The sequence below is a fragment of the Phalacrocorax carbo genome, chromosome Z, assembly GCF_963921805.1.
Source record: "Phalacrocorax carbo chromosome Z, bPhaCar2.1, whole genome shotgun sequence".
NCBI lineage: Eukaryota > Metazoa > Chordata > Aves > Suliformes > Phalacrocoracidae > Phalacrocorax > Phalacrocorax carbo.
The window spans coordinates 82,527,108-82,543,898 of NC_087548.1; positions in this window are offsets into that span (position 1 = coordinate 82,527,108).

Consider the following 16,791-nt stretch of genomic DNA (forward strand, 5'->3'; position numbering starts at 1 on the left):
ATACACATATATACCATATATGTCATATATATCTTATATAGGATATATGATTTTTATATCTATACACACACAACGTGTGTGTGTGAGGGCACATGTATATGTGTAGAGCATTATCCTCACATACCAGTCCTTGGTGAAGGACTCCTTAAGACACAGACCACGAGGGCTGGGGCAGTGTTTTAGGGAAACGTCATTGCATGCCTACGGGGCTTTGAGGCTCTTCGTAGGGTCCAGTGCTGGGTACCGCTGTGGTCAGTGAGTGTGGTCAGTGAGGTGTTTCAGCCAGACTACACTGGAAATATTTCTAGGAACATTTTTGAATAATTGGAGTATGTGCCAAAATACGAGCATTCTGTTTGGAAGGCTCAGAGGGGATCTCATCACCGTGTACCAGTACTTAAGGGGCAGCAACAAAGAAGATGGAGACTCCCTTTTCACACGGAGTCCCATGGAGAGGACAAGGGGGAGGGACACAAGTTGCTCTTGGGGAGATTCCGATTGGACACCAGAGGGAAATTTTTCACAGTGAGGACAGTCACCATTGGGATAATCTCCCCAGGGAAGGGGTTGGCTCGGCCACGTTGGACACCTTCAAGAGTCGCCTGGACAGGGTGCTGGGCCATCTTGTCTAGGCTGGGCTCTGCCTAGAAAGGTTGGACTAGATGGTCCCTGAGGTCCCTTCCAACCTGGGATTCTGGGATTCTGTGGAAGTCCACAAATCCATTTTAAGGTTCATCAGCACGACCTGCCAACACCTTGTTGTTTTAACAGATGCCAGGTAATGCTAGTAAAGCCTAAACTGAGGTGCATAGAGTGGCAGTAAAGGACATGCATTTCACTCATATTTGAGGATTCAGAACTGCATATGTATAGTTTAAGCCAACCAATTTATAAGTGGATACATCATAATGAGACAAATTTTCAATTATACTTACTTTAAAATAAGTATACATGATTGAATAAATACACTTTACACTTGATCACAGAACTGGTCAATAATATTAATATTATTAATATTAATAACAGCAACAATAATAAAAATAATAATAGCACCCCTAAATTAATCTGTTCTCAAAATAACATGGGTATGAAATAAAAACAAATACCTTTCAACCTTGGAAAAGGTTTTTCTATAATCATTAAATAAATAATAATAAAAAAGCTCACATATACATTACCTTATTGCCTCTTTTTCCCCCTAGGTTCCAATTTAATGAAACAGACCATTTTTCTACACTACTAACTTTCTTATTCCAAGAACACCATGGAAATAGAGACCTATATAAGTATTCTTGAAAATATTGCTTCATTTACAGTTTTCAGAAATACTTTCCACAAGAAATCTGATGACAAAGACAGTCAAAACAGGAAAAACAATGGGAAAGTTTATGACGTATAAAATGAATTCTTCAAAAGAATTTTGTTTCAAAATGCCAAGGGTTATAAGTCAACTATATGCAGCACATATTACTATTTATTACTTTGCATTTGGCTGAAATTCATCTCTTTTGACAACCTTGGGTAAATCATGTTACATATTTCATAAAATATGAGTGCTGGACCTTTTTCTGAAGACACTACTTCGTGAGTGAACTCATTGCTATTGGCTGCATCTCAGTTGCCATAACCTCCCTTAAGACAGGGGATTTTGTTAGGTTCTGTGGCAGGTGACTCAAAGAAAAGGTATTTATAGAAAACATGCAAGAAGTTGATGTCTTGTCCAGTTTTCAGAGCTCAGACGGAAAGCTAAATACAAACTGAGATATACAAGTGTCACTTTTGGGCAAATTTACTGGGTGAAAGCTTCTTTTTTTTTTTTTTTTTAATTTCATTTGAATATGCTCAGAGCCCCTCAGAATATACAACTTTATAGCTAACGTATTTTTTATTCTTGAAGGCTCATTATTTTACAGTGAGGTTACTGAACCTAGACCACATAGTGCAGATTACCCAGCACAGTATTAATCAAAATATACATAGCAAATGGGATTCAAAACAGTGCCAAATAGGCATCTGCTTTTAGCAGGGAACAAAAATGCATTTAGCTCCTTTATTAAAAGGTATTATGGGCAATTTATTTTTAAACCATCTCTCTAACACCATTAACTAGCATATAATTTAATGTACTCCCAAGCAACTTGACTTTTACATTTCCTTCAAAACATTAATTTGCTTTTGCAAATTGATGTAAAAGATGCCTTTGACCCCTGGAATGATTCAAACCATTAACAATAAATTAGATTATCCTTTAAAACAAGATCACCATTTTTATTTTTATTTTTGGAAGGAAAAAAAAGTCTGCCGTTTCTGGGAGTGAGATAATACTGCTTACAGGGAAGTAAAACTTGGAATATTTACAATTATTTATTTTTTCCAGCCTTATCTGTGGCAATGTTAAGGGACTTGCTTCAGAAAATTTTCAGACTTCTCAGACATTTTTAACAGACTGTTTGTTTGCTTGGGATGCTTTAACATCAGGAAATGGTCATTAGGCTAATGCGCTGTCTTACTGAAGTCCCACCCTTACCCATGACAGGGAACTCTGTCCCCAGAGACAACAGAAAAATACAGCTCTCCAAGGATGTGTTTATTTTTTTTAAATAATATAAATGTCAATTTTCCTGTTCAACCATCCTATTGAGAAGGAAAATCTTACTGTTTAACTAAGGCACTTGGTACTGAGATGCATTTGAAGATGCTCAGTAATTCATAGGCTTAGCTATGGCCACTGGCTTTATTTATGTGGTGGTTGCCGCTTTAACCTGTAGGGTCCGAGCAGGAGAAGTGTCGGAAGAGAACACACGAGCTCATACGACTTGAATTTGACAGGGGTAATTGCTGAAAGCTGTAACTGGCTTGTATCCTTAGCATGGATATGTTCCAGGAGGAGAAGAGAAACCTCCCGTTGGCTGCGTTACACCCACTTTCCCCCCAAGGTCCTAAGGATCCACTTGCTAAAATCTAAGATCCTGATACGAAGCCTATGGAAATCAATGGCAAGACCCTTATTAACATTGATGGAGGCCCTAAAGGTTAGCTTCAACCCAGTTATTTGCATTGTGTAGTGGCGTAAGCCTCTCTAGCCAAACATCTAAATACACACTTAATTTCAGCACATGAGCAACAGAACAGATCGTTATGCAAGTGGTCTTGCCCGTCATGGTTGGAAAGGTGCACTGAGGTGGAAAAGTCTGGCTGCACGCTGCTTTGGCATTTTTTTTCTGAAAAATAATAATAAAAAAAGACAGTGATATATAACACATGGAGATTGTACTTTCATCTTAGAAAGTGCAGCTGTACTTGTAGTTTCTATTACAGTCCTGTGTAGGGAAAAGGTCTAGAAAACTTGATCTCGTTATCAGCCCAATTAATTATAGTTGGGCTATTTCTAAAGGATTTATGTAATATTTATAGGCTTTCTTAAAACTGTGGAGTGTGGGGCTTTCAATTTATCCCACAGAGAAGCTCTACACCAATACATATCTAGATGCTCAAAATATATCTTAACACGCAGATATTGCAAGTCATTAATATGAACGGCGAGTGGCTGCAACTTCCCACTTAATGTGGTTCTCAATTTGCAAGAGTCACTGAGATTGTATGATAAAAACATTTCAAAGAAAAAAGATTTACTACAGAAGCTTGCACTGCACATTCACCTCATCTGGCAGCTGCCGGCTCCAGGAGAATAATATACCAGTGCAATTATTTGATTAGTTCTTACAAAGTTTTTTTCTCTTAACACAAACCCAGTATTAAAGTGCACATGTTTTCATACTTTCAAATGTTCAAAATATTTCAAATTAAATAGAGTTCAAATGTTATGCCATTTTATTATCCCTTCATGACTTAGAGCATTCACATTTAAGGGAATACCACTGACATGAGATGTGGAAAATGGAACTTTTTCATAAGTGGGAAAGTTTTTCTTTGCCTGCTGTTGCGGCAATATGCTGTTCTCTGACCCTCAGTTGCTCCCAGTTATTCAGAAAGCTGATTTAAAAAAAAAAATAAAAAATATCCTATTCCGATTTTCAGACACTTCTGCGTTGTGAAACTTTAGTATTCCTGACTATGCAATTTTTCTAAACCACAGTATATGCATCTGCTTTTGAAAGTAAGAAATTCAGATTTCAATGGACGTAGAGATTACTGCTCTGAGCAGCTGTGACCGTTCTGCAAGGGGGATCATTCCTGACAGTTGGATGCTGCTGAAATGCTGGTTCTGTGACGCTCTCTCATTCCTCCAGAAAATAAACTATGTTTAGGTTACGGCTAATCTTGTTTTATGGCAGAACAGAGCAAAGGTCTGGGGGAAAGTCTGGGAGCCTTATTTAGTAAATCAGAGTGTGGGGGTCATTTGTTTTATATGCCAAAAAAGGCAGATATTAATTTTTATTACATTAACTTGTTCAAAATTTTCCTCTTTAGCCTGTGGTTCCACAAGTTTTCTCTAGAAAGTCCAAACGTTGGTGACTTGGAGAGTAGGATGAAGACACGTATGGAGATATATTTACTAAAATTTCATTATCTGTCACTTATATTTGTCCATGCTTAACAAGTTATAGACCTGATTAAATGCAAAAAGAACAAGAGCATTATTTATACTTATTTATCAATTTAAATGCAGGACAAGAATGTTTAACCTTTTTTTCATGCACTTCACCTGGTAAAGAGTGAGCCATCAAACCATGTTCTGGCCCATTTTATGGGACTGTGAAAATAGATCTTTACAGTTCCTACATGTCTTTTTTTCCCCAAGCCATCCAGCCTTGACCTCACCAGTGATTACACCCTTAGGGTACATCCAACCTCCCTAACACCCTGTAATCCTCATTGTTTCACTCATAAGCAGATCAGTACTGAAAGCTTCTTCATATTAACTTTTAAGCAGCCACATTCAGATGAAAAACTAATCTGTTCAAAGCAGTTGCTCCTCAAAACAGGTCACACAGTTTACTGTTGTATTGAAATGGGAAGTGACTAATAAGATAAAGTTTTGCTTGGGAAAGTTGTTCTGATGCAATTCCATCATCCCTGTGAGCTGCTCAGTGGAGCAAGATATCAGCCTTTCCTTCCTTTTCCACATGTATTCATCAGCCTGGTGTTCAAGCTTAGACCAACATGTATATAGAAAGTTACTTTCTTATGCTTAAGTGGGTAACCAGTTGTTTTTTTTAGTAGATTTTAAATATATATTAAATATGTAGCAAACCATATTGCACTTTAGTTGTAGGTTATACATACATTTCTAGTTCTTTCAATATAATGTAGGCACCAGTCTTACAAAAAAAGATTTTTCTGATTTCTTTTTTTTTATTCAATAGCCATTTTTGTAGTTCATCACATCAATTAAAAATGTATCCTAATTTCAGAAATATATCAGCAAGTTAAATGTACATGGTGAGTATTTTTGCCATTGAACCAGTTTTAATATACTTCTGTGTGTGGTAATTATATATTTAAGTCTCATCTTGTACTTTCTGTGTCCTGCGAAGAACATGTAGCAAAATGCAATGATAGTTTTTTCATGTTATCTTGGAACCTCAAGCTAAATATTTCATTCTGTTTTCATCTAAAAACAGCAGGAGAAGTTCCTTTAAACGTTGACTCTCTAATCTGAATATAAACTTTACAAGAGATGTAGGATTTTCTCAAGTGTTATTGAAATTATAGCAGAAATTGATAGCAAACTGATTTTAGATATAAAGCATATATGAAAACTATAAACACAATATACAAAGAAATTACAAATATATATAAAAATTAGAAACAAATAAATAAAACAATGTAATCTGTTTCTGAAGGCGACCATGAACGCACTAACTTTCCAGAACTCGTGCAGATGAAGCGTGAGTCAGTTAAATGGATGAAGCTAATCAAGAAAAGAGAAAATCCTGATTAAAGGGCCTTTTTGTTCTCTTGAAAACAGAACATTCACAGCACAGTTAAGTTAAAGAATCATAAGCCTCCGCATGTGATTTAGTGACTGAAGCAGTCATGGAGACTGCTGTGAGTGTTTTCATGTTTGTGGCCCATCTTTCCTGTGTAAATGGGCTCAGAATTTAGCCCCGAGGCAGCGATGTACAGGTTAGACTTTAAACCCTGGTTTGCAGTTATCTGGGTAACCTCCTGCATGAATTCATTATTTTTTGCAAAAGCACAGACACTGAAGCAAAGGTTCCTCTGCAAGGGCAAAACCAGATTTACTACTAATGGAAATGGACTAATTCTATGTTCACCCTCATAAAACTCCTGCAGTGCAGCAGGGAACAGAAATTAAAGAAACATTTGGAAGGTCAGCAGCACGGGAATATTATGTAAAGAACAAAGACTGTGGATTTCAAAGGGTGAACTGCAAAAAGGTAAAGTGGGTATCTAGTCTCAACTCATCTAATATAACTTTCGATGTGTGGTGTTGTTGCATATGGAGGAAAAGGTCCCCTGCCAAGCAGAGCAAAAATAATCCATTAGAGTGTATGAAAATATCCCTACTGGCAAAAAATGCCAGGTTTTTTAGTGATTAAATTTAGGTTTTTAGACTTGCAGAGAAAGAAGAAAAAAGAGAAGAAGAATCATGACCTTCCCTGACCTGAAATCTGCTTTGCTTGGCTGCACTGAAAGAGCGATATGCAACTTCAGAATCATTCTGTGAACAGAGATGGTGACGGGCACAGACCCAGCAACCCTATTTTAACCATCAGAGACAACATTTGGAAAAAACACCAGAAAGACCCAGCTGTAAATTAATCGGCTCCAAGCATTTGCCCACATTGACTCAAATATTACATATTAAAAATTTCCTTATTCTACACTGATGCTCCAAAATGATGCAAGAACAGATCTTTTTCAAAGGATTTTACCCCAGTTAGTTATGCCCATGTTGTAGTCACGGTCAATGCACCCTCTTCAGCAGATTGAAATTAGCATGGACTAAGATAGGACAAGTGTGCTAGTTCTGGTACCTGACTAAGCCAGCCTACAGAGATTTCAGGTTGTTATCTATACCAGTATAATCACTTCTGTTACTGCAGTGCAGGTGCGTGCCATGATTTTAAGTATTTTATGTTTCTGTTTTGGGCTCATATCCTCCCATGAAATGATTTCTCTTAATTTTTCTTATCATAGTTTCAGTTAGAGCTGGGAAATAACTTTTCCCCTATAAACATTTTTATTCAATTAACTGGTTGGTTTTGTTTCCTTTGTCAATAGGGAAAGACATGACTGAACCACCACGAAGCGAAATAATGTTGCTTTGAAAAAACAGAAAACAAAATTAGAGAGCAACAGATGTTTTGAAATAATGTTTCAGGGAAATTTTAATCAAAACGCCGCTTTCCTTCCAACCAGCTGAAGTTGCAATGTGTTTTTCAGTTTTAATGCATTATTACCTAGTTACTATCCAAATCATATTAGCAGTTATTGTAGTCAGAAGAGCTGTAATAAGAAATCTAAACAAATAATCAGACACTGAGGGACTGTGTTTTGAACGATAGTTAATATTTATCACAAACAAAAATGAAAATATCTTGACATACCCAGAAGCGTATGGCCCTGTTTGATACTCACATGGCACAATTGTAACCCCTGCAAGGAGAAACGAGTGGTTAAGCTTTAGGGTCATCTTCCTGGAACATACTTTAATACACAAAACATAGGGATGAATTTGGAAAATCAATCATATAAAGAATAATAAATAGATTATTAGAGGAAAAGACCAGTAATGTCAACCCCTGCCCTCCATAGGCAGCTGATTTGGTAGGTGCATACGTGCAACACGGCTGGGAAGCCACTGTGGTTCTTGGTGGTGCGTCTGGAGAAGCGTGACATCATAGGGCAGGACAATTACATTTCCCCTCAATATAACCGCGATAATAGCTCACACAGGTATTGCCAGGAGTTTGTAAACCCTTCATCACCAAAGACAATGGAAAATTTGTAGGTCAGAGAAGAGCCCTAAATGTGATTAAGAGACTGAAGGACTTAGTATGTGGAAAAATATAGAGCACTGAACACGCATTTATAGCTTGGCTAAAGACAACTGGATGGTTCCTATTAACTATCCGTGAATATTTGAAAGGAATGATCACTAAGAATAGAGAACACTTAATTGGCCATACAGAGGGGATCGGGTAGGAGAAATATAATGTAACTGAGAAAGGTTTAGCGCAGATAATCAGGAGAAAAGCTCTGGACAGTGACAGCTGCCAGGACCAGAATAATGTTTCGATTTTTACATGCTCTGCTGTATACCTTAGCAATATCCCTTTCACTAATGCCAACCATTTGTCTGTGGGAAAAAAAGATAGCTCATAAATGTTAAAGAAAAAATATTACTAAAAGCATTACAAATGTTACATGACAAATTGTTGAAAAACCCCCTCCTGCTCTTTTCTCCCTTGGCAAACAGAAAAACAGTGGAATTTCCTTTAAAAGTGTGGAATGTCTCCCAGCGCTATGGTATAGCGGTGCTGCAGCAGCTGCTTCAGGAGGACTTTACAACACACCCCCCGGACTATTGGGAAGGATAAATGATGCTCAGTGGATAGCTCATCTTTTTCACTTTTTGCATATGAAAGTGTTGGAAACGACTGCAGATGGAACAGCAGTGCAATGGTAGAAGGCGTGATAGACACAGTGACACAGTAACAGTATTTGCGAAGCTATGTCAGACAAATTTCTTCTTCTACTTTTAAAATTTATATAAAAGGGAAAAAAAAAAATCTTTGAAAAAGCACCACCACAGACTTGTGATGTTCCTGATCCACAAACTGTTGAAGACTGGGGCAGTGTTTGAAGGATATCTGCTCTATTTTTAAACTACTCTTTCGGGATGTAATTTGGAAACTGTCAGACACAAAATAATGTATTGGGTTAATCCTTTATCTTACCCAGCTTGGCTGTTCTTATGGAACACTGGAGCTCTGTTTTTCATATGACAGCATTAACTTTGACATGGGGAATAAAACAGGACCACTATATGGTAAGCTGCCAGTGCTCACTCCCACAAGCCCTCATCTTCTTGTAGGCCCTGGTAGGACTGTTCTTTCCACAGGCTTTGCAGCTATCAACCCCCTACAGACATCGTCGGCAGTTTCCTTCCTCAGTGACAGCCACTTGGAGAAATCCCAGCAAAGCATGTTTCCATCAGGATCTATTAAAATGCAATATTTAAGAGGAAAATTGTTGGTTATCAATGACCTTCCTGAAGTTCTTTTGGAATGAAATTCCAGGAGGTTGGTTTCTTCTTTTTTCAAATCTTCCACTTACCACCCAGTTCCTTGCTTGTTATAAAGGAACTCCTGAACTGTGAGTAAAACTAGGATGTCAGTTCCTCAGGAAAAAAAGAACAAATTGTGGGGGTACATTTCTGAAATGTCACAGGTTTTCCTGGGAGTTCCTGCTTCATGCTGGTGCTGGTATAACCTCATTTAAAGAAAATGGACTTTGAGGTTTACTAATCTGTGTACAGTTGAAAAGGAATTAAGCCATGTAAGGCAATGAAACCTGCATATGGGAGAGTGACCTCAGCTTAGCTACTGTCGTCTTGACTGAATTTGCATTGATTCGTTCACTGCGCAGCAGTCACAGGGAGCCCCACTTGTCTTGCAGTTTTAGGCATTTCAGGGAACAGACCCACATCTCACAAGATGTTGTTTGCACTCCAGGTGCTGGTGAAGGGCCGCTCTAGAAATCTGTGCATCGTGCACTTCACTTACTGTCCTGCTTGGGAAAGGAAAATGAAGACAAAGAAATACGTAATGAAAGTACCAGGAATTCTCTGGATCTTCAACATCGTCACAGAAATATCTCTGTGCAGAAGAGAGTAGATTTTATGCGTAATTTGCTATAGACCTAATGATAAAACCTACATATGATAAGCAAGACCTCAACACAAAGCTTTTTTTATTATAATAATTATTTTTCTTTCTCTTCAGGGTATTTCTATAGAGCACCTGTGTCTAAAGTCTCCTCTTAGTCGAGATCCAGATTATTAAATAAATTAATAATATTCTTATTTCATTCTACTTTCTGCATCCTATTGCCTTCAGCAGAACAACTCTATAATTTTACCCCATATCTTTCCTAATTGGTGACCCATGTAGACAGGATAGATTTAGAGAAGTTTTGAGAGAACTGTATGTGTGGAGATCCTGAGGTGTGATGTAATAGCTGTCTTGGGATGAAGATATTAATACAAAGAATTTTGCTGCTTTCTTTTTTCTAACACAAAAAAATTATTGATGACAGAAGAACATTTTGTTTTCTTTTGTACATTGGCTGTTTCATCATTATTCTTTCTCATATTTTAACTTCAGACCTAAGAGCTTTTCCTTGCCTTTGTTCTAACAAGAAAAGAGAAAAAGCAATTATTTTTAGTTGAGGTTTGTGGATATCTGGCTGGATTTTACTGGAACATCACAAACTACTTAAAACTTCCAAAAGTCACAAAGAATATAGGTTTAGGACTTAACCAGTATTACAGGGAAATTGTAGGTTCTTTCTGTTAATTTTTTTGAAATTATTTTTGGGACTTAAACAATATATATTTAATAAAGAAGCCTCTGAAGAGATGCTGCCAGCAGTCTCCAGGGAAATAGAGGGGTCAAGTGAGGAAGATGGCATGGGCAAAGGAGGTGTCTTCTTCAGGCAGAAATTAGGACGACCTTACAGTATTTTCTTCATTGTATACATATAAAAAGTATGTAGAATTGTCTAAGCTAAACCCATCTGCTTGCTATAATATTCACTCTAATTTCTAGAGTTAACAAAATAGTGCTGAACCATCAACCACCTTCACAAATAGCAGGAATTTTATTTTAATATAAACATTAGGAGTGCACTGCCTGCAGAAAAAGCATCCACAATATGTGCGACATTGGAAATTCCAATATGCTTTGTAACTCTTGAGACAAGCTGAACTACAAATAGGACATACCGTAGACAACTATTTCCTTGAAATTTAAAATGAATGTTGATTGTATCTGGAATCTCTTGGTCTTGACCTCTAAGAATAAAAAACCTATTTTAAGTGCAGACCACTACATCTCCTGTCTTCACCAAAGTTAATTCCTTGCTTTCAACATGTCCCCTGCAGCCTCCGAGCACTCGGAGCAGGACGTGCCATCCAGGGAACCTCCACCTCCTCCAGAACAGTGTGGGTTTCCCACAGAGCCTGACTTTTATCTACCACCCAGTGCCTACGTCCAGGATATCTCAGAGCAGCTACCTGCATTTAAGCATCTGAATTTATCCTACAAGAAATATTCAGGAAGTTCATAAAATGCAGTCATTGTTCAGACGAGGCAGCTCAAGGTGATTTGGTGGTGGGTGGGGATTTTTTTTGACTTAAACATCTGAATTCCACTTTATGTCCTAATTTAATTTTTTGGCTACGTACACTGAATCTCTTACGACACGTGAGAAGAATTTCTTCTGTATATTAGTAGGAAGAATTGGCTGTATTGAATCAGTACTCTCATAGTTCTAACTGACCTCTTCCTCCTTTAAAGGGCAACTAAGTGAAACTGAGGAAAAAATATTTTCTTTATATTAAAATGGTTTAATAAAAAATAAAGAATTTATTAATGGTTTGAAGCTTTCCACAGATGTTTACAGTCAAAACCAATGATTGTGGTTTTTAATTTAATACAATATGGAGAAGCAGGGTATATATTTGCACATATACATCAAGCACAAAAGTTGCAAATAAATGGGATACTTCTAGTATGTCCTATCTTTTTTTAACACTGCCAAAAGCAACTTGTACTTAACAATTTTTACAGGTATTGTACTAGACCTAAAACTAACTGGCAATTTTTGTGATGAAATCATTATAACCTCCCATAGAAGGCATTGCGGGTTTTTTTAGAGAAGCCTCCAGCACAAGACATCTCATTTCTGAAGAAGCATTTTTTCCTCTGCTAGTGAATTAGTAAAATGTTGGTGATTATAGGAAAAAATGAGAAATGTTACAAATGTAAAAAGATGGAAAAAAGACCATGATTTTGCCTGCCTTGTTAATTCTCTTAATGATTGAATGGTTGTCAGAAACACAAACATCTTTTTTTGCCTCATAACTGTAAGAAATAGGCTCTGCTGGTAAATATTTGCTATCTCAGCGCACTACTGACTTTTTGTGAATTGTTAATGTAGGCTACATATATTCTATTAGCAAGGCTTTTTCATTTTTCTTTTTCAAAGAATTATGTAAAAATTTAGACTTCTAATGTCCATTGGTAAGATCAATCAATTAATGAAATCCCCAGAAATCTGAAATTCACCTATGCCCATTTATTGCCGTTTGTGTAACCTCATAATTTACCTTGCTTTTCCTAAGGAGGACCTCCCAACTTTTAACTTTTTTCTTAATCAGTTTTTGCTTGCAAAACCTTTGAGAACATAGATATACAGGCATTTAACTGATAAAAGAAATTTGGATAAGGTTTAACTTGCTTTATTACTGCTCCTCGAATCTGGGGCTGCTCACCTGAGTCTCCCCAGAGTTATGTGACTGGCTGCCAGTTAATGTTATCTGTGTCTTTCAGTTTAGATCTCTCAAACACCTCTAACACTGGAGAAAATGGCATACATTTCATGTGGTGTCTTGGCCAGCCCTGAACTGGTTTGAAATGTAATTATCTTAGCATGTAGAACATGCTAAAAAGGGGTAATGAGATTATCAGAAATTTTTAATTTAAAGTGTGTACCCTCAAAGCCTTATGCACATATTTTCATTTTTCTATTTATATGCTCCTCTTTGGCAGGGCAGTGAACAGGTATGGGTTTGATTACTATACCATTGTTGACATTACTAGGATTTATTTATCAGCTCTTATATTTCAAAATAAAATGATGACATAAAATATATTGCCCTACCGGAGCCTGCTAAGTGATTGCTGCCCGAACAGGACTTCTACAGGCAGTATGACTAGCCTTAGAGCTGCTCTGTGTCCTTTACGTATCTTTCTCTTGGCCAAGGTTCATGAGGATGATTTCAAATTGGTCCCGATATTGAAATAAATTATTTCTGTTGTTGCAGTTGCAGGATATCCATATGCTGGAGAACTTTGTTTTGGATGCAGAGACTTTGACCTTCAAGAGGTTTGAACTTGGCACCTAATTTTTAGCAATGGGTGTATCAGTGCCGTGGGTGTCTAGGTCAATGCTGAAATTTCACCAAGCAGCCAAATCAGTCCTCGGTGCTAGTCCATTTAAATCATCAGCAGAATCAAGCACGGCTCCTAGTAGCCTGCATCTGTGGGCAAAGGGTCTGAAAATTCTTTTGGGATTAGAATTAGACAAAAGCACTTCCCTTTCTGAAGCTTGTGCGAATGGTAACTTAGCCACTGAGAATTAACGTATGATTACAGTTAATTTATGTTATCTGCTTTTTGCATATAGTTTGGAAGTCAAGCCAAACCTCAATCCTGGGTGGTCCCTCTTATTCTGACGGCTTCTCAAAAGTTCTTGGAGGTGGTGAAGTTCAAAATTCTACAACCAAATCTAAACTGCACCACTTGGGATCTTTTCTAATAAAAGCAAAATTAAATTGTATGTGGATATTTTAGGGTACCCTTAATGACATCTATGCTGAAATCAGTGAAAGTCCAGGAAAGATAATTTTCCACTTTACATTTGCAATTTAGCATTCACATATATTTCTGGGAATACATGATTAATCCACGCAGCATGTAAACTTTAGACATGGGCGTGTATTTTTTTCTTAAATGCAGAATTAACAGAAAGTACACTAGAAGTATTTACAAATCACTTTGGATTATTTAATCCTCTTCCAGGTAATTTTCAGATGTCATTTAATCCCAAATCTAGCTAATTAAATGTTGATATATGTGATCGGTGAGACTGTCGACATGACAATTGCAGGCTCAAAGTAAATCAGGTAAAAAAGAGGTGGTCATGATCAAGAGGAAGCTGCTCCATCTATTGTGTCTTGCTGGCATCACTGTGAGCCATACAAACCTAAACTCAGGCAATTTGTTAGTTACATGGAAACCATAAAACAGAGTAGGAAGCTTTGAGATCCTAGTTATTATTTTAGGAATCACAGCAACTATTTCAAATTATAGGCAGGATAAAGTAATAGCAATAAAAGTAATGCTAAGAAATGCTGTGTCTGCAGTTTCCCCATGAATCATTTCTGCAGCCAGTCGATTTTTTGTTGCCCTGTACTATGCCTTTTCATTTCTGTTTAATTTCCCCAACATCTGTGTGGCTGCAGCTCTCTCTTCTCACTTTGGTCCCTGCCATTTTTTAACCTGACTTCTTTGCAGAGTCACTAGGTCTGGCGGTGTGAATGCTGCTGCCAGCATTTCATTAAAAAAAAAAAAAAAGCCATGTGTTTTGTATTTTTAAAAATTGCTGTGTAGCTACATTGTCACTCATATAGTTCTTTCCACATAGCCACATGTTGTAAAGCTTTGATTGACAAGAAAGTTTATTTTAAACGGATCTGATGTGTCATCAGTGTAAAACAAGCATTCTGAATGACATCTTAACGGAGGAAATATTACACCAATCACACTGAGCAAGAGTAATAGTACTTGTTATTACCACAGCACTACGTTAGGTCAGCTACCCAAAGAGCTGGTGCCTTTGAAATGTGCGTGTGATCCAGCACAGGCTTCACCCGGGCTGCACGCGTGTCTCTCCATCTCCCTCTGGCTGGACACCGGAGATTGTAAATGCATTTCCACTGATTCTGTTCTTTTTGAGGTAGTTTTGTCACGAGCAGTTGGCAAGGGTTTTAACACAGGAAGGCTGTTTGAGTGAGGCACATTTCTAGTTTAGTTTATCTCTATTGCAAAAAAAACCCCAACTTTGAATATTCTCTTTAATAACTTGAAATTTTAATAAGGACCTAAGGAACAGTTGAAGAGTGAGTGAACTTATATTTAAATTAGGGCTTTGAGAGCTTGGAGATTCTAACTTGGTGAACTCTAATTAAATCCCACAAGGCCATCAGGTCTGCCTCCCTAGCTCTTGATGGTGAAAGTGAGGTCTTCAAAAAGCATCCCTTGACAGTATACAAGTGGGAAGAAAAAAAATCCTTCAACCCTTCACGATAGCATTTTATAAAGCAAGAATTCCTGAAGGAGTACCAGAAAAGAGGAACAATAGTTAGAGCATGAAACCGTGAAAAGCTGAGAAATATGTTTCGAGTATTAGTGTAGCAGTCCTCCTGAAATTCAGTTTTGTAATGTTTTAAAGAGCTCATACAAACTGTAGTGGACCTGAAGTTTTAGAAGGTGTCGTAGTACACACTTTCATTTTTACTGCTGTGTTATTTTTGGCTCAAATATAATTTAATCTTGGCTGAAAGTTCGACATTCTGCTGCATTTGGTAAAATATATTTGGCTCATCAGGCAATTGCTATTATTTAAATAAGTGTGTACCATGCATGTTTCAAACCATGAAGTGCAGAGTAGTGTCTAGATGACTTCTTGACGTTTCCCTCTAGCCCAGGTTTTAAGTTCACTAGAGTTTTTTTGGAAGCTGTGAAGATCTAAGTATTTTAAATTTTATATATTCCGTACTTAAAAAGTTTTATAGGTGGAAATTTAAATAACAGCTGCAAAAAAAGTTTGGGATCTTCCTTCCTCAGCAAAAAATAACAATAGCAACAGGAGATTTAAATGCATTTCAGATTTTTATTCATTTTTCACTCTTGTTCTAGACTTGACACAATAATGTCAGAATTATTTTTATCTTGCCATCCATAAAAACACATGAAAAGATAGCCTTTTCCCTTCAAATATAAAACAAAACATGAGCATTTAAAACCAAAACTAAACTAAAAAATCCACTGAAAAATCAAACACTCCTTGTTTGGAAAATTTACTAATTCTTCTGGACAATATAACTTTTTTCCTGAAATACACCAGATATTTCTGTTGAAATAACGTAGCCATACATGTCCATTCCATTAACATAGCTCTAATTATGATCAAATCAGTTCTTATCATAGAACTGTGGAATCATAGAATTGTTAAGGTTGGAAAAGACCCTTAAGATCATCACGTCCAACCGCTAACCTGTCACTGCCAAGTCCACCACTAAACCATATCCTCAAGCACCACGTCTGCCCTTCTTTTAAATACCCCAGGGATGGAGGCTCCACCACCTCCCTGGGCAGCCTGTGCCAGTGCCTGACAACCCTTTTGGTGAAGAAGTTTTTCCTAATATCCAATCTATCTTCATAAAGACAAAATGTTTTCTTGATCTTCAGAAAACACCCTCTAAAAAAGTCCATGGTATGACTTTTATGAAGATCATTACGTGCTTACAGTTATCTATCTGTAAAGGTCTGCTGCCAAGTTGTCCCTGGACATTATCTATTGCATTTTTTCCAAGAGGCTTTCCAGCATTTTTTCCCTTCCTCACTACACTCACAAAAGCCCTTTGCTGTGACAGCCCTATGAAGGGTTGGTGGTGGCTTTCTCTCAAAGCATTAAATAAATTCCCCATTTGATTATTATGTCTATTCTGAGATGTATGGACCCAGATCCTGAAGCTGAATATGTGCATCTTTTCCTGTGGAAGATTTCAGAGTAGTTTTTTATGGAACTGACCTAATCAAAAGACAGATACAATTGATCTCACTGAAGTTCATTTTTATGTACTTGTACATCATGAGGCATTACAGACATATCAACCTTATCCTAGAATTAATTCCTTTCGATAAGATGATATGAATTGGTTTATAGTGACTTCACTGCAATTCTGTGTGTTCATAACTAAGCTCCCACAAGTCAAGGCAATGCTGTAAT